This window comes from Protopterus annectens, chromosome 8.part0, assembly GCF_019279795.1.
Source record: "Protopterus annectens isolate FY-2018-M chromosome 8.part0, PAN1.0, whole genome shotgun sequence".
Classification (NCBI taxonomy): Eukaryota; Metazoa; Chordata; order Ceratodontiformes; family Protopteridae; genus Protopterus; species Protopterus annectens.
Window position 1 is genome coordinate 784,831,392 of NC_056741.1, and position 25,580 is coordinate 784,856,971.

General features: G+C 43.5%; 1 protein-coding gene across 1 annotated transcript in view; it reads left to right on the forward strand.

Annotated features, from left to right (window-relative positions):
* Positions 1-25,580, forward strand: part of ASPM (assembly factor for spindle microtubules) — a 2,279,206-nt gene that overhangs the window by 36,093 nt on the left and 2,217,533 nt on the right. The window lies entirely within an intron of this gene.

Genomic DNA, 25,580 nt, shown 5'->3' on the forward strand with positions numbered 1-25,580 from the left:
AGCTTCCAAAACTTCATTACACCTTCCATGTGGTCAAACTGTTAGGAAGCTTGAGCTGAGCTGCCTAAAGACATAGATTTGAGTGAAAAACCCTTCCGACCTTTCCCTCCGGTGAAGTGTGCTCCTACTGACTTTTGAGGGTAGACTGTTGACTTGTGCTGTTCCATTACTGGGAAAATAAGTTCCCTTTGGGGGAACCCTTCCACTTTTGAAAATGTATTGTTTAAATGTACTTTCCAGGTTAGGAAAATTATTTTTCTTCTAGGAGTTTATTTTAATGGACTGTCTCAACACTTAACTGCACTTTTAAACAGGAACATATTTTTTTCTTGCATTTTAAAAGTTGATCTGAAGTAGTTACTTCATTTGTTCTGCAACCTGTGGTTATAGGATCCGACCTTGGATCCGAGCCAGCAGCTTTACTAGCTAAAAGATCTGAGCTCCTAGCGCCTCCCCTTTACCCATAATACCCTGCTACATGCTGCCTTTCCTCAGATTGAGTTTGCCGCGGCTGAAAGAAGCTACTTGTGAAGAGCTCCTTAGGTTTGGGTGAGATCGTTTCTAGTCAAAAATTAGACTAAAAGCTTAATTTTTTGTTAGTGTGTGAGTGTTTAGTCCCCTTCGTTGAGTTATAGTCTTAGTTTTAAATTTTTGTGGTAATTATTAGTTTTAGTCGTTGTGCTTGTCCCTCCCTTATAGTGTCTGGGTGTGTTACTGTGATGGCTGAAGGGCCCAAAGCTGTCTTTTCTAAGTGCACTGAGTGTGGCCATAAGCTTTCCCCGGCTGATGGCCACACTCGGTGCGTGTTGTGTCTGGGGGTGGCCCACCTGTTCATTAGCTGCCAAATATGTGCAGCGTTTAACCCCCGGGCCATCAGGGATAGGAAGAACAAGTTGATCCTGGCGGGCTTGTTACCGCAGGACACTTCTTCCTCTCCCTCTAAGGCACAGGCTGCTACCGCAGCCCCTGTACCTTTAGGTCCCCCCACTCTGCCTGGGACTCAACCTCCCTCTGCTGCGCAGAGTTCAGGGGACTCATCTGCCTCTTCCAGGGAGAGGAGGCATAAAGACAAAGAGAGACACGAGTCATAAAAGGCGGGCTGAGACTCATCCCTCAGCCCCGCCATCTAAACTCTCTAGTCCTTCCATGAGGGCCTCTGGATCCTCTCCCTCTCGGCTCCGTTCGCCTTGTTTCTCGCCAGAGCCGGAGGAGGAGGATCGGTCTCCCTCTAGGTCGTTGAGGCGGCCCTCCCGGCTCGCCTATACGACGTCTTCTAGGTCTACGAGAAGCCTGACCGACGCGGACATGGATCGGATGATGCGTCGATTTCTGCAGACCCAGATGCAGATGGGGGTGCTCCTGCCTCCCCCCCCCCCCTCAGGGGGGGGAGTGCAGTTCCCCCTTTTTGCTCCGATCACTCCTTCTCCAACCCTTTTTCAGGTTTTGGAGTCATTGGATCCGGGCCCTTTCGGAGGTGGGGTTTGGTCGGCGCCGATAGCTCTGGTAGCTTCGATGCCGACTGTACCCACGAGCGTGTCGGATCCTAGCTCTTGGGGCCGAGAGCTGAGCGTTGGATCCGTAGTTGTTGATGTGTCTTCGGCACCCTTCAGGTCAGATTACACTTCCCTCTCGGACCCGACCGCTTTGGCTCCGACACCGATCTCTGCTTCGGAGCAGAGGAGACTACTTTCGGAGCCTGGGGAAAGTGGCTCGCCTTCGGCTTTTGAGGTAGTGGAGAGGGTTCTGTCGAGGTCTTCCAGATCCCCGGTCTGGGTGTCGGATCCTCCCGCTCCCCCTATGCATCTGAGTCTATCCTCTGTCATCCGACCACTGGGACAAGCCTGCTCAAGCCCTCCAGTTAGTTACCTTAGAGGAACAGGTCCCTGTAGGTGAGCCCTCCTCGGATAGTCCCACCGAGGAGGTTCCTCTCAAACGGAAGTGTAAAAGGAGGTACCTGGACTCCCCCGAGTCCCTCACGACAGACACAGATTTGGATGAAGGGGAAGGTTCCCCAAGGACACCCCCTGAGGATGTCTCCTTTGGAGACATCATGGAAATGTTGCGAATTAGAGGGGGGTGGTCTGCCCAAAAACCTTCCTTGGACGAGTCCGTGTTTCTGGAGGCATTTGAGGCAGGCCCGTCTACCTCCTGGATGTCCCCTCCGGCTGACCTCCTGGTAGGCTTAATTACTGTTTTTTTCACTGATGAAAGTATTTTGGTTTCTGATACAATGGATTATTGTAGGAAAATTAACTTGAAATTATTTTTTCAACAACAAGATCAAACTGACAATGCTCAAAGATCATCTGATTGTAGATTTCACAAATCTACATTTAACCCTCCCATGGATAAACATGTTGCTGTTTTCCAGCAGGCGGTTATAAAGGATATACACTTCAATTTGGGTTCTGTTGACACTATAAAGCATAACATGTCTAGGAAGGAACAAATAGCACTCACACAACTCAGAAACAATACGGATATTGTTATTATTTCTGCCGACAAAGGGGGTGCGGTGGTGGTGATGGATACTGAGTATTATGTGAATGAAGGTCTTAGACAACTTTCCGACCATCATCATTACATGAAGATGGAGATTGATCCGACTCCAGGTTTTGCCTTGGAAATTAATGAATTTTTGGAAAAGGCTGTAGAATCTGGAATTATCTCTGATAAAACCAAAACTCATTTGACGGTTAAGGATCCTCTGAAACAACAACTTTATCTACTTCCTAAGATTCATAAGTCCATTGATCAGCCACCAGGCAGACCGATTGTATCTGGCATTGGGTCACTCACTGAACCCTTGTCTGTTTTTCTAACTGAAAAATTGAAACCACTGTTAACATGTGTTAGAGCAAGAATCAAGGACACGACTGAATTTTTGCAGATAGTCTCCAGTCTCAATTGGACCCTGAATGGCTTATGTGTACCCTTGATGTATCCTCGCTTTATACCAGCATCCCTCATTGGGGGTATTAATGCCTTGGAATACTGGCTAAATAAAACCAATTTATACCCCCCAGGGATGAACACCTTATTGTTGTGTATGGCTGAACACATTCTAACTAAAAATGTTTTTATTTCCAACAAAACTGCTATTGGCAACTACAGGGTACGGCTATGGGTGCATCCTTTGCACCCATCTATGCTGATCTTTTATGGGCTACATGGAAGATATGATTTTATATGACCCTTTGCACAACATATATCTACCTGAGATTGATATATGGAGAAGATACCTGGACGACTGTTGGCTTATATGGAAAGGAGGTGAGGAATACCTCCAGGAATTTATTCAACATTTGAATGGGAACATCTGGGGTATCAATTCACTGTGGAATATAATAGGAGTGCAATCAGTTATTTGGATGTCAATTTAATTCGACAGGAGGATAACACTCTTAGAACGTCCATACACAGAAAATTCTCACAATATAATACCCTTCTACATGCTGATAGTTTTCATCCGAAACATATTATTCGAACATACCGAAATCACAGTTTGTGCGGATGAAAAGGATTTGTTCCTCAGTGGATGATCTTCAGAGTCATCAAATGGATTTAACCAAGAGATTTTTGTCCAGAGGTTATTCCACTCGTACTATTGAGTCAGCAGTCCAATTTAGTAATGCTAAATCCAGGGATTCTCTTCTCCAATACAATACTAAAACTCATAATGAGGAATCAGATGTATGTAGATTTGTCACCACTTATGGCAGGAATAGTGCCAATTTAGTAAATATTATTAATACTCACTGGAATATATTGAATTCTCATCCATTGTTGGAAGATTATCTCGAGAACGATGTTATTTTTCCTATAGGAAAGGCAAAACTTTAGGGAATCTATTTTCACACTATAAAAACCAGGGTCATGGATCACACTCCAACTCAAAGAACACTTACTGGAGATAAACTTTCAGGCATTTATCCATGTGGACATTGCAGTTTTGTAACTATATTTTCAAAACTACTTCTTCCACTAGTAGGAACACTGGACAAATATCGACATACAGTTTTTGGTAACTGCAGTTCAGACTGGATTATTTATCTTGCCACATGTACATGTCATGCATTTTATATTGGCCAAAGCGTCTAGACAGTTTCGTGTCAGGATCTCTGAACACCTTGGTGACATTAGAAACAGAAGATTAACTAATGCACTATATAGACATGTTATCAAACATCCCACTGCCAAATTTACATTCACCATCATTGATCATATCATAGGAATCGATCTTTTAAAACAGGTTGGCATGATATCCTAAATACCAAAGAAAAAGGTGGATCATTAAACTTGGGGGCTTTTCCTCCTGGATTAAATGATAAATTATAATTTGTAATTAACCATCACTTGCATTACATATATGTACTTATTTCTTATCAGGTTGCATTGCTTAGGTTTTTGCATTTCAGCTCATTTTAGGATACTGTGGCTGGTATTCAACACCAGAATTCTTATAACCTGACTTTTGTTTGGGTTTATTTTTGGGAATTTACCCTTTATTGTATGTTTTTATTAAGTTTGTTTATTATCATTGATATACCAGTATACTGTGTCTCTTTGGATTTTTTCATTATAATCTGGAGATATGCATGCAACTCAGGCAAACTTTTTTGTTTACTAAACTATGTATTTTTCAATTACTTCTGCCTTGATTGTATTTTTCAATTACTTTTGCCTTGTTTGCATTTTTGACTTATCAGGAAGTGATGTCATATAGATGCCTTAGAGAACATTATATAAGATGATGACTAAGTGCTTTTTGCTGACTATACTACTGATGAAAGCCTTGCTGCTGAAACCGGTCTAGTTTCAGTTTTATTAAACTACTTTTGAACCTTCCTTGGTGCTGGCCTTTTTCTGATTTTGGGTCTAACAAGTGCTCTTGCCGTGCACCAGCCTAACTTGCTAGCTCCTATACACTACAGGCTTAATTACTACCAGGGTGTGGAAGGAGCCCGTCACCGTGGAGCCAATCCCAAGATGGCCAGACAAAATTCTTAGCCCTCCCTCAGATAGGCAGGCCTGGTCTAAGGGTTCACCTGTGGATGCCATGTTGGTGGCGGCTGCCACGAAGAAGGAACTGGCGCAGGAGAGTTCCTCGGTCCACCCTCCGAGTAAGGAATCTTGGGCGTTGGACCGCATTGGGAAGCGGATGTTTGCTTCAGCTACCTTCTTGGTAAGGGCGCTGAACTACATGGCACATATCAGGCTACAGCGAGACCTAATAAAGGAATACGCTGCAGCTCCCCCGGAGTCCATGATGGTCGAGGGCAAGAAGACCTTCTCGATTCGTATGGCCACTCTGAAGTCTATCTCGAACACGTCTATGCGGCTACTCTCCCATGCTATGGAGGGAGCTGCTAGAGCTAGCGGAGCCGGGGTCGTCTTGCGGCGTCATGCCTGGCTCCGCCTTTGCAATTTCGTGGGACCCTTTAAGGCGTCCTTCGCGAATGTGCCCTTTGACGGTTCTTCGCTCTTTGGTAAGACCTGTATGCGATATGCTTGTCCAAAACGAGAAGGACAGGAAGACACTGTCTGCCATCGGAGTCCGCTTCTCTAATCCCCAACGATCCTTTTCGAGGAATCAGAGGGGACAAAAGATGTGGTTCTGGAAGTCTCAGTAGTCCCGTCCAGCTTCGGACCCCTCGTCCTTCAGAGGCAGAGAAGGACAAGGTGGACGCCGGCTCAGAGGCAGGGGGGGGGGGCGCGCGTAATTTCGGGTCTAGAGAACCATTCTCGGATAGACCCGTGCAACAGCCCTGAGGGCTTACCCGACTGTCCCTCTCTGGAGGCAGTCAGGGGGCGTTTGTCGGAGCACCTACTAAATTGGAAATCCATCACGACGGATCGATGGGTGCTCCGAATCATATCCAGAGGTTATTCCATCCCCTTCCTAAATCTTCCCCCTCCCATAAAGTGCCTCCCCGATGTCCCACCCGATCAAAGGGAGGTAGCAGCTTCAGAAATTTCGAAGCTACTAGAAAAAAGGGCCATCCAGCGCGTCCCCCCAGACCAGTTTGGATTGGGCTATTACTCCAGGTTCTTTTTGGTGCCAAAAAAGACGGGGGACTTGAGACTGATTCTAGATCTCTCTTCCCTGAACCTGTTCATTCCCAAAGAGAAATTCCGGATGGTCCCTCTTCAATCAATTCTCCCCCTCCTTCGGGAGAACGACTGGATGTGTTCCATAGACCTCAAGGATGCGTACTACCACATTTTGATGGACAGACGATCCAGGAGGTTTCTCCGCTTCCGGCTGGGAGCCAGTCATTATCAATTCAGGGTTTTTCCGTTCGGCCTCACCTTAGCCCCCAGGGTGTTAACCAAAGTCATGGCAGTGGTTGCAGCCCACCTGAGACTCGAGGAATTTCAGGTCTTTCCATACCTGGACGACTGGCTTCTCACTGCCTCCAACAGGCATCAGTTGTGTGTTGCCCGGGATTATGCTCTAACTCTTGCCCAGAGTTTGGGCGTCTCGGTAAACCTTCAAAAGTCTTTTCTTTACCCTGTGCAAGTCCTGGAATTTATAGGGGCCAAATTGGACACTCGCATCTCTCGGGCCCGTCTAACTCCGGACAGGGTGAACACTTTATCTTATCAGGTATTAGCCCTCCTTCAGCAGAGTTAGTCCTGAGAGCACTAGGGTCTATGGCGGCGGCAATTAGTCTTTGTCTACACGCACGACTATGAATGAGGATCCTGCAATGGACTCTCCAGGTCCAATGGTCTCTATTACTACATCCGCTGAACACCCCTATTCCATTGAGCAGGGCTTGCAAGGACTCCCTCCTCTGGTGGCTTCACTCAAGGGAGCTGCGAGAAGGGAGACCCTTTGTAATACCCTCGCCCCGAGCCATGTTGACCACGGATGCTTCTCACCTCGGGTGGGGGGGGGCATTGTTCGGGCAGAAACCTCCAAGGCACGTGGACTCCCTTAGACACCGCTTTGCATGTCAGTGTCCTAGAGATGAGGGTGGTGCATTTGGCGTTGCAAGCTCTCCACAGCCTTCTCCCTCTAGGGACTATTGCGGTTCAAACAGACAACATGGCAGTAGTCTGGTACATAAACAAGCGGGGAGGAACCAGGTCTTATCCCCTTTGTCGGGAGGCTATGAGAGTTTGGGAGTGGGTGATATCCACCAACCGCTTTTTGGTAGTGACGCACATTCCGGGTCGGTCCAACATTCTGACGGACAAGCTGAGTCGTATGATCCTCACACCGTACGAGTGGTCTCTCAAACCATCAGTTGCGAAACAAATCTTCCTGAAATGGGGTCTACCTTGCTGCGATCTTTTTGCCTCTCCGTAAAACACAAAGTGCAGCAAGTTTTTTGCGATACTTCCCCCACCAGGGGAGAGCCCCAGAGATGCTCTGGGTCATGCTTGGCCACCCAGTCTCCTCTACGCTTATCCCCCCCTTCCTCTTATGACAAAGTTCATTCAGAAAGCACGTCGGTTGGGAAGCAAAATTATCCTCATAGCCCCATTCTGGCCTCGCCAGATCTGGTTCCCATATCTGTGGTCTCAGTGTAGTTCCTCCATGGATCTTGGATCCCATTCTGGATCTGATTTCACATCCTGCAGGATTGCAACCCCCGAACCTGGTAAACCTCAAGCTAGCGGCTTGGTTGATCCAGTTCCACTGATGGCAAGGACTCCCGGCATCTCGTCACCAGTAAAGGCCATTCTGGTGGCGGCTCACAAGCCTGCTACCAGAAAAATTTACAGTAGTAAATGGAAGCGTTTTTCTATCTGGGCTAAGGACAAGGGCTTAGATCCCTTTACCGGTCCTATTCCGACGATTCTTGATTTTCTGTCACACATTTTTCATCAAGGAGCAAGTGCATCTACAGTTAAAGTACAATTGGCAGCCATTTCCCATTTTCATGTGGGGGATGGACTGGGATCTTTAGCTTCTGCTAAGATATGCAAAACCTTCTTGAAAGGCATTTCTCTTTTGAAATCACCAGTTAAGACTGTAGTCCCACCATGGGACTTCTAGTTTTGCAAGCATCGACAAGCCCACCTTTTGAGCCTGCCGCCTCAGTTCCCTTAAAGTTCTTATCATGGAAAACAGCCTTTCTAGTTGCAATTACTTGGGTTTCGGAACTTCAAGCCCTTTGCATGAAACCTCATCTAATTTTCCATAAGGATAGAGTGTCTCTCAGGACTAACCCTTCCTTTTTACCAAAAGTGGCTTCAGAGTCAAATATTAATCAGTCGATTAATTTACCGGTGTTCTTTCCCAAGTTTCATAACCTAGGGGAATACAAATTGCACAAATTAGATGTACATAGACAACTACGTTTTTACTTGCACAGGACGAAGTATACTCGCAAGGCTGATCAGTTGTTTGTGTCCTTTGCCAAATCTGCCATGGGTAAAGCCATTTCCAAAGTTCCCTTAGCAAATTGGATTTCACAGTGCATCATTCATGCATATGTAGCCTCAGGTAAACCTGCTCCTATCGGAGTCCATGCCCACTCAACCCGCTCCATAGCCACATCAGCAGCCTTCTGGTCCAGGGTTCCTCTGGACGACATATGTTCAGCAGCTACTTGGTCCTGTTCCCATGCATTCATTTCTCATTATAAATTGGATATGATATCCAGGAGTAGGGCTTCCTTTGTCTCCGCGGTGCTTCTGAATATCCTTCCTTAAGGGCCGCCCAAGGATTTTAGGTAGCTGGGGACTCTGTCCCACAGGTTGCAGAACAAATGAAGTAACTACTTATGTACTCACCAAAAAGTTCCATCTGAGTAGGTACTTCATTTGTCTGCAACCGACCCCCTCTCCATGCCCCCTAACCATTATCGTGATTCCTGATCATGTTTTGAGATTGTCTCATGAGGTTAGGCTTTATTTAGTCCTCTGTCGAGGGCATTAGCTTGTTGGATTAAGCAAACTCGATCTGAGGAAAGGCAGCATGTAGCAGGGGATTATGGGTAAAGGGGAGGAGCTAGGAGCTCTGATCTTTTAGCTAGTAAAGCTGCCGGCTCTGATCCGAGATAGGATCCGATGCCCACAGGTTGCAGACAAATGAAGTACCTACTCAAATGGAACATTATGGTGAGTACATAACTTCTTTTTAAAGCCATTTAAAACTTTTTTTTTCCTCCGGGAAATTGTGTTAATTTTACTTTTTAAGGCAGGCAAGGTATATCAAAGAGCTTTTTACAGTGTTTTAGTGGGGGAAGTGACTTTTTATAACTTTAATTTTTTTACTGACTTGTACTGCTCGTTTTCCATGGCAAAGCGTTACTGTTTTTGGCTTGGCCATGGAACAAACATTTGGTCTTTCTTCCAACTAGAAAAAGAAAAAAATTAATCAAAAGACTTTGCCGCCACAGGTGTGTTGATACTGCTATGGCCATTTGTTATACCTCAGACCCACCCCTGTTTTACCCCAGATCCCACTGATGTAGCACTCATAGCTGCTATGGACTGGAGGTTAGCCATGTCCTCTGTGGCTGTTGGGGTTGCCCCAGCAGGCAAGGGAAAGCTGCTCTTGTTGCTCCTGGAAGAGGGAACAGGGAAGGCTTCCCTGTTTTATCAGAATGTTGTGCCCATCCTTGGGGAACCTACTGCTGCCCTTTATAACACCATTGGCTCCATTTTTATCTGTCAAAAAGAAACTGAAAACTAAACATGTATCTATTCCTCCACAAATTTCCTTGGGCATATTTTTACTGGGTCTGGCTCTGAGTTTTATTCAGGCTTTTGATCCTTCTTATTTATTGTTTTCTGGTAGAAGGAAGGGAGGATACCTCCTCTACTGAAAAGATTCAAGATTCTGAATCTGGACATGAAGATGAAGGATTAGATTCAGTTTTTTTTCCTCAGTTTTCTGATTGAGACTCTAAGGTGAGCTCAATTTCTGTTTCTCCCTTTGTGGTTTCCCTTCTCTTTGAGACTGTTTCCAGAATGTAACAGTGTTTTTAGTGGGAGTACAGTGAGACTTTTCAATCTCTCAGAAAAATTTGAACTGTTATAGAGGGAATTCTTCAACCTTCACTATTTCCTCTAGTTCTGTAATGTTTGGAGGATGTGTGCGTTTCAGCCTGTATTCTTCCTTAAAGCCAGACTGTTGCCTCTAAAAGGGCAGCTAGAATATATAAAAGTTCCTCAGACTTAAGTTTTTATACACCCTTTCAAAACCTGACACAACAGCTGTAGCTTTAGTTAATTCTACTGCTGGCTAAACAGTTAAATTCATATTCTACTCTTTCTGATAATGATGGGAAGATTATTGATGGGTATGTGAAAATACTGTATGCTGCTGCAACTTTGAGTTTTCAGAGTTTTGAACTGTCAGGCTCACATGTTGCTTATTCTGAATAATAGTGAAAGTATGAGGAATGTTTGGTCTGAAGTCTCTTATGAGAAAACCAAATTGTTTAGTTTACTGTGTTGTACTAGTCACTGCTCTTGGTTTGCAGTGTCTGTATGAATTAGCTGGTGATTTCTTCCAGTGCTTTGCCCTCTGGGTACTGGTTTGAGAAGGTTTGCCTTGCTACATTTGCAAAACCTCACAAAGGTATGTGAATAATGAGGTTTTATTTTCTCTCTTGAATAGAAATTCACTGTTTGGTTCTTTTGCTTAAAAGATGATTAGAAAGCATGATGAAACGGGCAAGTTAAATCAGGAAAGATTTTATGCCCTCCTTTTTCTAATTTTCTAGGGATTTTCTAACCCTTCGTCTGATTTTGGCATAATGGCTATTGTGTTCCAAAAAGAATTTGGGAACCACCAGAACCGAGGACAGTCCAACAAATCAGATTGACTATTTAAGGGATTGTGTTTCCCCTCTTCCATCCTAGCGGTCTGTTTTCCCATCCAGAAAGTCTAAATCTCCATTGTTTTTGTTTTCTTTGGCAACAGATGGTTTCAGACAAATGGGTTCGGAAGATCATTCATTAAGGTTATACATGGCATTGAGAGGATATAGATGCCTCCTTGCTCAGAGGTTATTCCTCATCCACCAGAGCTGACTTTTATTTCCACCTGTTCATTACATGCTGTTCCAGGGAGTGCTAGAACCAGTTACTCTTTCCCAATTTGGGAAAGTTTGTTTTGATCAGGTATGTGTTTTTTTAGTGCCAAGGAAAGAAGATACTTGGAGATCAGTTCTGGATCTTTTTTTTCTTAGATCTTTTTATGAAGGTGCCTAACTTCAAAATGATGTCTTTTCGCAATGTGTTACCTCTTCCTCATTCAAGTTTCCTGGTAACGGTTCTTTTAAAAGATGCTTATCTCATTCATTTTCAGCAACACTTAAGGTATTAAGATTTTTGTGTCTGGACCATTTCATCAGTTCTTTGCACCAAAGATGTTTACTAAGTGGCTAGCTCCAGTTATAGCTTGTTACAGACTACAGGGCAAGCATTTTTTTTTTACTATATTTAGATTAATTGCTTATCTTTGCAGAGTCTTTTTCAAAGTGTCAAGAATCTCTCACATGGGTGAGAGAGCTCTTATACAAGCTGATATTCCAAGAGGGCAGTCAAAGTTTTTTTTTCACTCCTTCACACCAGATTGTGTTATTGGGTGTCAGATGGACACCTCAGTTCAAAGAGCTTTTCTTCCACAGGAAAAATTGATCTATTTCCAAGGTTTTCCACTCAGGCTTCGGTCACTGCAAGGGAGTACATCAGGATTCTGGCCCCATTGCATCTCTGATTCTTTTGATAACCCTGTCAAGACTCCACATGAGAAAGATACACTGATGTCTGCAATTTCTTTGATCCCGGCATCAATATCCCCAGCATTTCAAATCCCAGTGCTGGCATTTGTCAATAGAAAAATTACTTGGTGGAGTTATCAAATATCCCTAAATGTGGGTCTCTCCTTATTCCTCCCAGTTCCAAAGCAGTCATTTCAGATGTCTTGGATTTTACTTGGGAAGCGGTTTCAAGAGGGATAATAGTGCGGGATATGTGGTATACCTAGGACAGTTGCAATTACATAAATATGAAATGACCAGATTAAGGCATTCAGGTTTCTGAATCATCTTGGACAGCGCAGTGGTGCAACGATTTGGGTTATCGCCTCACAGAAAGAGGTTCTCCGGTACGATTCTCTGTTGGGGTGCTTCCTGTGTGGAGTCTGCATGTCCTCCTTGTGTTCTTGTGGAGGTGCTCTGGTTTCCTCCCATGTTCCAAAGACATACATCTGGAGGTTTTCTCCCCGGGCCTCCACTGAAAATTGTCTCGTTCCAAGTCTGACTTTCCTATTAAATGAATGTTGAATAAAAATAAAAATCTTTGGTCCCCAGGGCCTGTTCAAGTTGTTTCAGAGAATACAACAGTGATGTGGTACATCTTCAAGCAGGAGGGAACCAGGTTGTACCCACTTTGCAGACTAGTCTTGTTAGTTTGGTGGTGGGATATAGCTTCAGAGCAGTCTCATGCTACAGGCGTCCTTCATTCTGTCAGAACAATATTATGTGGCAGGCAAGCTGAACAGGAGAGGCAGACCTTCATGTATGCAGACTGGTTCAAATGAGTTCCAAGATTTGATCCATCTGTGGGGAGTTCCTCTCATAGATCAGTTTACCTCCTCTCTATATCAGCTGGCAAGATTCTGCTTAAGGATGACATGCTAGATGGCCTGGAAGACGTCTTTCTTTTTCTTTGACATGAATGTTTCTGTATGCCTTTCCACACTTTCCACTGATATCCAGGGTACCTCTAAAGATTCAGAAACAATCCCCCAAGATCTTTGTGGTGATTCCTTTCTGGCCCATGTATCAGTGGTTCTCCTTTTTTGTGGAATTGGCTAGGGACAATTACCACAAGCTTTCTCACAGAATGGATCTAATCACACAAGCTCAGGCGTTTTACTTGAGGCCTCCAAGAACAAACAGTGGCAACTTCTTGGGATCTTAATTTTGTGCTAGAGAAGCTAACATTTCTCCATTTGAACCAACTAATATGGCTGACTTGAGGTTCTTAACATGGAAAATGGTTTTACTAATTGCCCTGACCTCTGCAAGAAGAGTATGAGTTGCAAACTGTTTTGGTGAGTTAATCTTATCTTTGATAACTAATCTGTCTTTTAGGCCTGAAGTGGTATCTGAGTTTACTCTAAGCCAAATTGTCCATTCCCCCATTTTCTTTACTGATCTTAAAAATGAGGGAGATCTCTGGTACTATCTTGATAGAACTAAATCATTCATATCTTTGGATTTGTTGCTGTTGTCTTGTGGAGGTAAGAAGGGGCAACCTGTATCAATGCAAACTATTTCCAAATGGTTATTTATGGCTATCACCTTTTTTTTTAATATACTCACCACAACAATTTTTTTCCAGACAGGGTAAAGGTCCACTCTGCCATGGCCTTGGCTTCATTTATTACTTTTTTAGGAAAGGGTTGGATTCTACAAGTATTCTAGAAGTTACAACTTTGTCCTCTGTACATACTTTTACAAAGCAGTATGATTGATTCTTTTTCTATGTCTAGATCAGGCTTTGCTATGACCATTCCCCAGGGACTGCTGGACCCTCCATCTCCCAAATGATGTAAGCTAGGGTAATCCACCCATATAACTAAAGCTTCTGCAACATTGATCAGTATGATGAACATAGGGCATTTATTTAATTAACTTAAACCATAACAGTAGCTGTTTGAATGATCACTCCTGCAGTAGTCACTCCCTCTCTCCATCCCCTTAGTTTTTTTTTTGAGTATGTTGTTTTGCCAGGGTGTGAATATATTTTGTACATATTTTTCACTCCTAGCTATACCTTCTCAGAGTGCAGTTTTTCTTTCTCAGTTATGAAAGCTCTGAAGAGCTTGAAGCTCAAACCTGTCTTTTTAGGTAGGTCACCTTGAGGTGACTTTATCCGCGGTGGTGGTGCTGCGGTAGCATTGTCACCTCACAGTAAGACGCTGTCCGGTTTGATTCTCAGCTAGTGCGTCTTCTGCGTGGAGACATGCGTGAATGGGCGTACCTTCGTTGAAGGTTGCACGTCAGGGCTGGTAACTCGGCACGTAAAAATCAACTACCAGTCATTAGCGGACCAGAGTTCCACTGTGGCGACCCCTAACTGGGAAAAGCCGAAAGAGACCACAACCTTGAGCTGACTTGACCTCTTTTGTTTTGCGTGTAGAAGGTGCCTTGAAGCTTTGAAAGATGGCCGTCTGTTATATCCTTTGCTGGATATAACTCATAGTTATGGTTACTGTAGCAGTAATCCTTCAAGCACCTACTGTTATGGTAAATATACTTGTCCAACTGTACTTTTATAGTTAATGAAGTATTGTCTGATGTGATATTGAATAGAAAGTCATCTAAATCTTCAAAAACTGCTGCATGTTTTTTTATACTTGAAACCTTCAGTTTTCTGAGACAAAACTCAGTTACTAGTTAGAGATGGTGCTTCTGGTTTAGATAATGAAAATAACCTTGTACTGTTTAGGGTTACAGTAAAATGTTTACTTTCTGACTGTTAGTCTGTAATGTCAATTTATTTTAGTTTACTATTTTGCGTCATAAGTTTGTAAACTTAAGTCTCTCCTACAGTAGCAAAGTGCTTTAGGCCTCTGCAGAGGAATAGTACTTTTTGCACTGAAAAGTTGCATACTATTTGTTGTACATTCATATTAGGCCGTGAATTCCTTTGCAGTCCAATACTGATTCACATTGACTTTTTTATCCTGCATTTACCTGATTTTATCCTAAATGCAGCAAATTATTGATTCAAGTTAACAGCATTTGGAGCTCCCTTGGAAGAGGGCTTGGTTTACCAAAGTATGCTTGCTTCACCATATGAAAGCACTGCTACAAGTTGTCAAATGTTTTTTTGCACCTAATTTTGTTTCCTGCAGCTGGCCATCTGCAGACTGCAGTGGCTCTTCTCAATTGCTGGGTCTACCCACTCCTCACTTGCTGGGTCTTCTACCCCTCCTAGCTTCCCCCGTACTATCTCGAATAATGGTTTGGGCTGGCAAGGAGATGAAGGCATTCTGAGTCCACATCATATTGCTGCAGATAGTATGTTCCTCTCGTGTGTGCCCCCTCCCCCCACGTGTGCCTGGTAACATCTTGTAGGTGAGCCGTGTATTGGACAGACTGCTGCAATCCACTCCTCAGTACCACAAGGAACTGATGTCTGCAAGCTACCCTGCCTATCCTCAGGAAGCACTCCATGGTGGTTTCTACGGTCTCCACCAAGGAAATCTATCTCTGAGAGATCTGTGCATGTGTCCCTTCCTCCTCCCGCAAGATGGACATGCTGTCCACCCTGCTAGTATCTCATACACTTGAGCCTCTATTTGAACCTGGGCTATAGTCAGGGCTTTTTCTATCCACACCACAGCACTCGCTGACATGGTTTATTTTGTGTAGTAACATTTCAGCAGTCCAGGATGCATGGATTTTAATCCTAGACTTTGGCCCATCATATATATGATTTTTCCAGCACTGCTTATGTCCCATTGTTTTATGCTCACTGCAGCCCATATAATCCTCTGTCTTTCACTGATCAATGTTGTAGTACTGTTTGCATATGGCAAGTATTCTACCAAGAATATCTCCAACTCCAAACCAACACTGAAAAACCTCCACAGCAACTGGTAAAATTCAACAGCTTTATTGTACCACACACTGGTTGAGCACTTTCTTCCCTACTGAAGAGACTTCATCAGAACAATTTCAATTCCAGACCCAGCCCTTTTATGTGTAAAACATTCAATTATCCAATTAAATATACTACACAATCACATAAAAATCTAAAAGGAAAATGCATGTGGCAAATGTATAAATGCAGCAATATGAACAATTACTTGCAATTACATATCAAAAAAATATACACATGTAAAAAAATGTATAGTAATAACAAAAATAGAAGTATACATTCCCTATAAACCATAAAATAGCCACTAATATATCTAAAACTTTTGGGTGGTACCCTAAAATGTTTTTTAATTTCAAAAGACATGCAATATTCACATTTTCATTAATACCAGGTGTGTCTGGGTGGTATTCAACCTTAACTAACTCACATATGTCCAAATGCACATCCAGAACTCTACCCTCAGGGTCCTTTACCAACTGTTGCAAAACTGAAAACTTAAACATATGGTCTTTATTCTGAGAAATGTGCCTACTCAAGGCATTAGTCATTTTATTATTTTTTATGTCTAGTATATGCTCCTAAACCTGTCCTTAAATCGTCTACAGGTTTTGCCCACATAAAAGGCAGGACAAGAATGGCATGTAGCCACATATACCACGTTCTTACTGCAACAGTTTAAATGCTCTCCAATGTGAATTTGCAGTCCATTTAACCTTATATGTTCTGGGGTCTCTGCAATATTCATACAGTAGTTCCCCATTCCACACTTAAAATTCCCCCATTTTCTACTAGATGTAACCACTCCTACATTTCCTTTGGACTCAAACAAGTTTTTAAATGATCTGTCTTTCCTGTATACAACCACAGGAGCCAACTCTACTTTTTGCGCAATACGTTGGTCATATGTCAAAATTTCCCAATTACGCCTAAGTATTTCCACAATTCCATCAGTATCCAAATTGTATGTGGTAATAAAACTAAGCTTCCTGTTAGGCTCTTCCTTCCTAACCTGAAGGGCTACCTGACCTCTTCCATTATTCCTGTCAGGCCTACCCAAATGGGTTGATAAATACCATCCACCCACTATTTGATTACCTCTTTAGACACCCCAGCCACTAGCCCACTGGGATGTCCCCTGTTCAAAAACATTTCAGATATAAACTTCTTCCTTAAAGGTGACATCGTCACTCACCATTCTGGCAGCCCTCACTAGCTACCCCTTGATGATGGACTTTTTTTGTGCATAGGGGTGCTGAATCTCAAAATTCAAATATGAGTTTGAAAAGGTAGGTTTACGGTAGATGCCCTAGGTTAATTTTGCATTTTCCTTGTCAATCTTCAAACACACATCCAGATAAGTTATACATTCTCCACTATGGTCATAGGTAAACTTTAAAAAAATCCACATTGGTATTAATGTAATCAAAAAAAAGTTTGCAATAACCGTGTACTGCCCTTCCATGCAAGAAATATGTCATCCAAAAGTGTATAACATATGATGTACTCTCTAAATTCACTTTTGAAGACATATTCTTACTCCAAGAATGACATCACATAGTTAGCAAAAATGGGGGCACAAGCTACCCCCATGGCCACACCCGTAGCCTGCTTAAAGCACTGTTCCTCAAAATGAATATAATTGTTTTTCAGAATAATTTTCATCAAAGCAAGCAACATATTAATAGTATCCCGATCGTATTTGCCTGTTTTAACTAACTGTTGTTCCAGTCATTCCAGGCCAGTCTCGTGGGATGAGAGTAAACAAATTACGTGTGTCAATAGTTACCAATGTAATGTGTCTACAGGTGCAGATGTTTAATTTTTCTAAAAAATGCCAGGAATCTCTGCAGATGTAGTCAAAACACTCCAACCCTTCACGTAACTATGTATCAAGAATTTACTAATAAAGCAGGTCTTTTCCCTGCTTTCCATCTACTATGGGTCTAAACTTTGGGTTAATCAACCCTTTGTGAATTTTGGGGATACCAAATATATTAGACACCATGGGATGGTCATTCTTTACATAATTTATTCTTTACATAATTTTACTGTTTTTTTATCTAACTGCCCTTCAAGCAAACATGTCTTCCAACCTCAGGTCAACAGTTCTATACATGAGATTAATTTCATTAATTAAACTTTCCTCATATGCCCCTTCCATTAATAAGGCATTCATAGCATTAGAATAGCCCCCAGAATCCATTATTACCAAACCACTACCCTTGTCCGGCTTCATAACATGAATGCTGGGGTCTTTATTTCCATTAATATTCTTCCTTCGTTAAATTATAATCAAATACTTTCCTTGCTTGTCTTATTTCATTTTCACAAACTTTTTCATAAATGCCTATAAAATTGTTAGTTGGTAGATTAAAGGTGCTTGGTTTCCTCAAGGTTCTATCGTCGTCTTGAGTTTGTATATTAGTAAACCACATTTTGCAATTCAATTTGTGTACAAATAATTTGAGGTCAACGAGTACTTGTGCCTATATTGGTTTTCCTACTTGGAACAAAGGTCAGTCCTTTAGATAACAAATGAGCATACTCTGAGGTTAACTGCCTGCTAGAATAATTGTAAATCTTAAAATCACCGCTAATATTTGTAGTAACATCTGGTACTAAACATTTTTTATTTAGCAATGCTATTATAACATCAATATCTTCCTGCTCTTTAATATGCAAAATTAACCTCTGGCTTCTACCGTAAACGTACCTTTTCAAACTCATGTTTGAATTTTGAGAGTTGGCACCCCTATGCACAAAAAAGTCCATCAAGGGGCAGCTAGTGAGGGCTGCCAGAATGGTGAGTGAAGATGTCACCTTTAAGGAAGAAGTTAAGTTTATATCTGAAATGTTTTTGAACAGGGGATATCCCAGTGGGCTAGTGGCCGGGGTGTCTAAAGAGGTAATCAAAAAAGAGGGTGGATGGTATTTATCAACCCATTTTGGGTAGGCCTGACGGGAATAATGGAAGAGGTCAGGTAGCCCTTCAGGTTAGGAAGGAAGAGCCTAACAGGAAGCTTAGTTTTATTACCACATACAATTTGGAAACTAACGGAATTGTGGAAATACTTGGGCGTAATTGGGAAATTTTGACATATAACCAACGTATTGCGCAAAAAGTAGGGTTGGCTCCTGTGGGTGTATACAGGAAAGACAGATCATCTAAAAACTTGTTAGAGTCCAAAGGAAATGTAGGAGTGGTTACATCTAGTATAAAATGGGGGAATTTTAAGTGTGGAATGGGGAACTGCTGTATGAATATTGCAGAGACCCGAGTATATAAGGTTAAATGGACTGCACATTTACATTGGAGGGCATTTAAACTGTTGCAGTAAGAATGTGGTATATGTGGCTAGATGCCAGTCTTGTCCTGCCTTTTATGTGGGCAAAACCTGTAGACTATTTAAGGACAGGTTTAAGGAGCATATACTAGACATAAGAAAAATAATAAAATGACCAATGCCTTGAGTAGGCATATTTCTGAGAATAAAGACCACATTTGTAAGTTTTCAGTTTTGCAGCAGTTGGTAAAGGACCATCAGGGTAGAGTTCTGGATGTGCATTTGGACATATGTGAGTTAAGGTGGCAGTTTAAGGATGAATGTCACCCAGACACCTGGTATTAATGAAAATTTGAATATTGCATGTCTTTTGAAGTTAAAAAACATTTAAGGGTAACACCCATAAGTTTTAGATATATTATTGGATATTTTATGGTTTATAGGGAATGTATATTTTTATTGTTATTACTATATATTTTTTTACATGTGCATATTTTTTATATGTAATTGCCAGTAATTGTTCATATTGTTGCATTTATACATTTGCCACATGCATTTTCCTTTTAGATTTTTATGTGATTGTGTAGTATATTTAATTGGATAATTGAATGTTTTACACATAAAAGGGCTGGGTGTAGAATTGAAATTGTTCTGATGAAGTCCCTTCAGTAGGGAAGAAAGCGCTCAACCAGTGTGTGGTACAATAAAGCTGTTGGATTTTACCAGTTGCTGTGGAGGTTTTTTCAGTGATTCTGCCAAGAATACTGAACATCTGAGCAGCATACCAAAGCTTTGGCGCCTTCCTCTTTTGTGTGACCTATGACCCTAGCATGAGAATGTGAGGCGATATGTAAGGGGCATATCGATGCAAGACTTCAGCCAGACTTCAGTTTTTGCTTTGGTCAGTCAGACGTATGACCTATGCCAGTTTCAATTGCAAGTAGACTGATAAGTATCTGTTGTGGAACCTTCCAGCTTTCTTTAATATTTGACTGAAAAGTTGTATCCGATGCTGTCTTTTCATCTGCTTTCAGTCTGGAGTTTTTGGATCTGAGGCTGGCCATTACTCAGACTTCAGCTCACCAGGCTCCGCTTCCCCCACCCACAGTCCCTCACTCCCCAGAATTAGTTGGCCACCATTCCAGCATAGCAGCTCGATTGTGGCTCCATTGGAGTGTATTCTTTTTAAAAAGTAATTTTCACTGTTTTCTTCTTTGTCCCCTGCCCTGCAGGGGTTTAGGTTAGGTAGTTTGCTAGGTAGGTGTGTTTTTGGCTTAATGTGTGCCTTAATGACAGGCATTCCCATCTTCAGTGTGTCTTTTCTTTGTTCCTTATTTATCTAGGGTTTTTTTAGTTGTTAGTAATAGCTAGTTTGGTTAGGTAGTAGTATGATTTTCTCTTAGTGTCATAGTCAGGTGTAGTCCTTGTTACATTTGCTTTGCAGCAATGGATCCTAAAGAATTCAAGCAATGTGCAGTGTTTGGGTACAAGGTTTCCTTGAAAGATGCCAATTACCAGTATGCCTGTTGCTTGAGGGCTGCCCACCTGGAGTCACTGTGCCATTTGGGAGGTGTTTGGTACTCGGGTTGTCAATGAAAGGGGGGGGCCTAGCTGGTTCTCAAGGGCCTTCTCCTGGCTGGTGCATCATCTTCAGCTTTCTTGTCCAAGGAAAATTGGATCTGATTTACAAGCTTACATCTAAGGACCCAAACCTGCTTAAGGGGTCAGTAAGAGGTTTGCCTCCTCGGCGGCTCCTGTTCCTCCATCTACCCATTGAACCCAAAAGTCCCAAGACCTTCAGGTTACCGGCTGCCTTGGCACAGACTTTGGCTTAGACTCCTTTGAGCTGATCTCCTTTGGTGCCTGCATCCGGGCATAGCTTCCTCTCTGGTTTTCAGTATCCTCAGACCACTTTGGTCGGGTTAAGGGGGCTACCTTAGAGAGTATGATTTCCTTTTCTTCACCTTCCACCCCGCCAGGTTTTCTGTGGAGATTTCCTCTTCACATGCTTTTGGTCTGAGCTTCTCTAGTTTGGGTCCAAGTGGTGGAACCCTTGCCATGTACACGAACTTCCAAGCCCCTTTGTCCACTCAGTCATTGAGGTTGGTGGGCAGACTAAACGCATCTGATCTGGAGCAACTGATGAGATCCTTCTTACAAGCACAGATGCAATTGGGCCCGATTCCATTGCCTTCCTGGAACCTTGGCTCCATCTCCTTGGCTTCCTCACTCAGGCCTGACTGTGTTCTCATCACTAGGGTTGGATCCAATGGCATGGCCAGTTTTGGCTTCGATCACAACCTCGGTCTCCTTGACTCTAGCTGCATCAGAGTAAAGTGGACCTCAGAACTGAAACATCAAGGCTGACATCTCGGCATTGAGTTCATCCTTTATGCTTGGAGCATTTGTTGTCTTTAGCTTGGCTCCAGTCTCTGTGTTGGGGCACTGTGTAGATCCCCCAGACTCTAGCACATCTCTGGGTCCTCAGATCCCAGGACCATCCGGTCTAGTCGGCCGGCTTCTGCTTTCACCTTCAATGTCATGGAGAGATTTTTGTCCGATTTAAGGATTAGTGGTTGAATACAGCTAGTGTTCTCCCCCCTCCCTCACATCCGTGACTGTAACTACCCATCAATCTGGTCAGCGACAACTCACTCCTGTTGGTCTCCAGTTTATCCCCCCTTGCTGGAGCCTCTACCTCCTACCCCACCCCAACCTCTCCTGAGTGAGAATTGTCTGTTAAGAGGTGGTGCAAGAGGAAGCACCTGGACTCTCCCAGTGAATCTCTCACTGAAGATACTGACCTCAAGGAAGGGGAGGGGTCCTTAGAGTCTCTGTGACGATGCCTCCTTTGGTGATCTTTTGGGGCTTTTTCGTCAGCAGACGGGCTGACCACCGAAGCCCCTTCTCCAGAGGAGTCAGGATATCTGGAGGCCTTCAGGGTAACCTCATCCACATCCTGGGTGGTTCCCCCCAGACTCACTTATTGACCTTGTGTCTTGGAAGGCAAGGAAGGAACCCAGTACAGTGGAACTGCTCCCCAATAAGCTGTATAAAGTCTGACCCCCCCCCCCCCCAAGGACCAACCTCAGTAGAGTAAGGGTCTGGCTTTAGATGCAGTTGTGGTGGCTGCCAGGAAAGGATATTTCAGAGGAGAGTTCCTTGGTCCAGTCCCTGAATAAGGCATCTCAGGAGTTGGACCATTTGTGGAAACTCTCTTATGCTTCAGTTACATTTACTCTGAGGGCTGTTGATCGTCTTTCTCACTTTGTGATACTTCAGCATGATATAATATCAGAAGTGTTGAACATCAAGACATAGCAGTCTCCAGAGGTCCAGAAGAGACTGTTGTCCACTCTCCAGTCTATTGCCAATATTTCCATGAGGCTCATTTCCAATGCAGCTGATCGGGTGGCCATTGCCATGTGCTGTCACACTTGAATGAGATTGTGCAACTTTGCAGACTGCCTTAAGATATCCGTTATCAATGTCCCCCTTTGGCTGTCCACTCTTTGGACCCAAGATTAAAGACACTTTGACTTGGGAGCAAGCAAGACAGAAGGATACCATCTGAGTACCTTCAGCATACCATTTCACATTATCAGAAGGGGGAAAATATCTCTTCAGGAATTTGCAGAAGTCTTTCCAGAATGTTCCTCTTAAAGGTTTACCCTATGGAAGGGAGGTACCTATAATGGATGCCACCCTTGCAGCAGGGATGGACTGTATAACCAGGGATTCTGTGGAATATTCTCTCGGAAGTCCTTTCAGAGATCCTGGAGGATTGTCCCTGCTATGGAGACAGTTGGCGGTCGCTTGCCTGTGCACTCAAGCTTAGAAGGTCATCAGCTCGGATGCATGGGTGTTGAGATTCCTATCCAGAGGCTATTCACTTCCATTTTTAGCAATTCTAAGTGTCAATCCCAGACATCTCCCTGACATTCTACCCTACGAAAGACAGCAGCCAGCTGTAGAAATTCAGAAGCTGCTGGCAAATTGAGTCACCTAAGAAGTTCCACCAGACTAACAAGGATCTGGGGTCTATTCAAGGTTTTTTGGTACCAAAGATGAGAAAGGACTTCAGGCCAGTCTTGGATTTCAGCAAACTGAACTCTGTGAAACGGACCAAATTCTAGATGGTCACTGTGGAGTCCATTCTACCTGTGTGAGGATAGACGACTGGATCTGCTAGAGTAGCTAGACAGACCTTAAAGATGCCTATAATCATACAAGGATAGAGATATGTTTCAAGAGGTTCCTGTGTTTCTGGCTGGGAGTCTGTCATTACCAATTTAGGGCACTGCCACTTGGTCTCACCACTGCCCCTGGCTTTTCCATAATTGTATGGCAGTTGTAGCAGCCTAGCTCTGGCTACAGTGATTTTATGTCTTCCCGTACCTGGACGATTGGCCCCTCACTGCCCCCATGAGAGTATCTCTAATCATGGTCCAGGGATATCTTACTGCACCTAAGGTAATTTCTTTGGGATCACCATCAGTTATCAGAAATCAAGCCAATATCTCGTCCAGACACTGGAATTTATAGGCTGCCACTTGGATACTTTATCACAAATTGCCAAACTTCCAGAATAACCAGCCTTCAATTTCAGGCAGTCTCTTTGCTTTCTTACAAAATAATGCCAGTGTGTATGCTTTTCTGAAACTTTTGGGTCACCTGGTAGCTTCCTTTGGTCTGGTCCCTCTTGTGAGGTACCGTATGAGGGCCCTACAATGGACTCTTGCAGTGCAGTGGTCCTATTTGATGCATCTAATGGGTTTCCCTATAAGGCTGATGAAGGTCTATTGTGATCAGGTTCATTGGTGGTTGGAATCTCTGTCTATGACCAACTGGAGATAGTTTGATGATCTTCGTGTTTCATTGTTGCAGTCATCACATTTGGGTTATCCCTGCTGGGGTAGCCCTCGGCCTGCCTGAATACCAGAGACTTAGTATTTCTGTGTCGGTTGCTGTTGCTTGACAATTGACCTCAGATTTTCAGTTGTATAAAGGAAAGCGGCCAACACCATTACATCAGTCTTTCTTGCCTTGGAGCCAGAAGCAGTTCGCATGGGTGCCGGTGGCTGCTACCCGAGTTTAGATTCCGAATTGAAGTTGAAGTCTTCGATTGGGGATCCTTTTTTCTTGCACTAACCGATGTCAGAAAAAGTTAATAACTCTCTCGCTTGCGGAAAGCAAATACCACACTGGGACTTCCACTCCTACCATGTCACTTGTCTAGGCCCAGACCACGACGTCCCTTGTTGTTGGTTCTGTGCTTTAACACCAGAACTATTCGTCGTCGGGCCCTTATTGTATCCAGATATTTCCATTTGCAATCCTCAAATCCTGATGTGGCTTCCGTAAGCCATCTGGCAGTAGACCTTCCGAAAAAACGTAAAGACAGAGACAAGACCGCACAGGACTAAACCTTCTGACGTTATCGCCAAGCTGGTAGGCAGTCCTTCAGAATTCATTGAGATGCTTTCTCAACCCCTGATGCCCACTTCAGTTAATTTGCAGGCCTCTGCCGAGATCCTTTTGGAGTCCGGTACTCCACAGAACTCTTCCTCGTCTAAGGATCCTGCTGTCTCTACCTGTGATGGGCCTGGAGCCGCTGTCCAGGCATTGGCTTCCAAGGAAGTCCTTCGCAACACCGAATCCAGACATAAACCGACGCCTTCTTTCCCGGCTACCATTCTTTCTAAAACAACAGAGTTCCTTGTGCCCAGGGGTCGAACCACCCCCAAGAAACAGACTTCCAGACATTCTTTGGCGCCTGCTCCCTTGCTTCATTAGAATGACAGAGGACCTCATCATGCTGATTAGGGGAAGCCAAGCCACTCCCTCAAAAAGAAAGATCTATCTCCAGAAGTTTTGTCTAAACAAGAGTCGCATGAATCTGATGCATCTGACTATGAAGACATGCAGCCCCCCTCTACATATGAGGATTCTGATGCAGAGGAATCTATTCCTTCAGCCTCTCCCCCAGAGGATTTTTCCTTTGGGGAAACCCTACATACTTTAAGGTAGCATTTCAAATGGGAGAGTCAAGACTACCCACAATCTAAGAAGAGACTCAGAGTTCCTGGACCTTCCACAGCACAGGCCCTTAGCCATCCGCCCAGTCCTAGATGTGGTGGATGATGTCGTCCTTGAATCCAGCTTGACTCCAGACACCCACCCTCCTGTTCCCAGAAAGCCAGGCAGGTACTACAGAGTCCCTGATTCTCACAAATATCTTTTTTTAAAAACCCAGCAGCAGACCTTGAGGTCATTGCTTAAGGGTCAAAAGGGGTTAAAGCTACTTCATCTAGGAATCCCACCCCCTCAGACAGGGATTCCAGAGCACTGGACAGATGGGGTAAAAAAGTATACACCTCAGGTACTCTTGCTATCAGGGCACTAAATTGTCAGTTCCATATGCTTAAATATCAGCAACATACCGTGGAACTCCTTAAACAAAAATTCCTCCTTTCATGCATGGGCAGAATCCAAAGATTTACAAGAATTAATGCACTCTGCTGGTTACGTAGCTAAACACACTTTGCACTGCAGTTTTGACGCCCTAGAAGCTTCTTGCAGGGCAGCAGTCGCTGGATCTGTCATTAGAAGGCATGCATGGCTTAAAGAACAACCCTTGCCAGACCATGTCCAATCAAAATTATTGGATGCACCGTTGCACAAAGATAACTGATTTGGTACTAAAGC